Below are 1,551 nucleotides of genomic sequence, written 5' to 3'. Positions count from 1 at the left end.
AGGGTGCTCGATCTTCTCCAAGAACATGGGGTGCTTTCCTCAGGCTGAAGCACAAATAGTGGTCTCCCTTAGTCGGCCAAACCAAGGGGACCCCAAGGCATAATCTAGCCCCTCTCCCAATAAGTCTCTCATGCTAGGTTCAAAGGAAAACTTTATTGGTTACAAGGAACAGGTTTGGAATAGGGTACAGAGTAGAGCAATATCAAGAAAATCCCATAATGCAAACTGGCATGGCTGGGTAGCCTTTGATCACACATCTAAGTTTCTGCAAGCTATATATCTAGTTAAATATCAGGTAGCTTACTTACAAGTATCATGCAGAGGCAGGTGGAGATTCCCTCTGGAGGCAGGCAGTTCATTGATCATGAGTTTCAAGAGAGAGAGCAAGTTCCAGATGGTCCAGCTCTTCTCTCTGAGTTCATTATGGCTTCTGCTCTCCTGCTGGGTAGTTCTGAACTTATATAAACCTTATGACCTCATTTACCTGGTCCAATGGAGGCCAGTACCTGTTGGCTGCCAGCCAGCCAATCTGAAATGCATCACTGGTTGCCAGGTAGCCCGGGCAGGGTCTCCAGCCCCCTCTCAGTCTGGTTGGCATTGCTTAAAACGATAGGAAGCGTAAGCCTCTCACCCAGGTATGTGATGCCAGTCACGTAGACAGAGGGAGCAGGTTTCCCCACTCCCTTAGGAATGTATCCAACTCAGGTTACCTAAAGAGATGGGATGTCTGCCCTCTGCAGGGCCCATGTTAACCAAATTGTCACAGAGCAGAGTTTTTTGGGGAGAGACAGAGGTGGCATTCTGCCACACCATCCTCCCATTGAGGTGGCATCCTGCCTTCCAACTCTGAGGGCACATTTATATAAGCACAGAACACAAGACAGCGGACTGCCAGTGCCTCAGATTAACCACTACAAAAGTAGTGTGACCTATACACCCACTGAAAAATAAGCCATGTATAAAATTACACATGCTTCAAGGGCAAAAAAAGTTTCTTTACAATATCTTTGGCCCTAGGAGGAAAGAGTTTGGTGGAATTAGTCATCTCTGGACCCACTGACCTGTAGACCACTATGTTCCTTCCTGCTTGAGGAATACATTTCCTGTTCAGTTCCTGAAAGAGGTTCCTCTGTCTCAAAAAGGATTCTAACTGGACCTCGTTCACTTCCCACCGATGTCAGTGGTAGCAGAATTAGATGCAGAATTAGCAGAAGGCTGGTCCATATCCTGGCTGTTTGTCTGTCAGGACAGATTAAGGTCATATCTCTACAACAAAATGAAGGTGCGATTATGACGTGTCCTAGCACACCTGCTAGCGTACAAGTTGGCAATGGTAACAAGAATAGCAAGGGCATGGTGGTGTGGGTTTTATCATGCTCAAACAGAGAACACAAGCTGGGTCCCTGTATGATTCGCATTTTGTCCACTAACACATGTTAAAGCCTATACTGGCGGGACTAAGCTACTATGTACTACAGTCACACTGTTACAGCTAACAGGGACATCCCAGAGTTACTAACAGGGTAAAATCAGGTATATCCTGACAAAAGT

This window comes from Gavialis gangeticus, unplaced genomic scaffold (assembly GCF_001723915.1).
Source record: "Gavialis gangeticus isolate Ggan-Ray unplaced genomic scaffold, GavGan_comp1, whole genome shotgun sequence".
In the NCBI taxonomy this organism is placed as follows: domain Eukaryota; kingdom Metazoa; phylum Chordata; order Crocodylia; family Gavialidae; genus Gavialis; species Gavialis gangeticus.
This window is presented reverse-complemented; position numbering follows the sequence as displayed.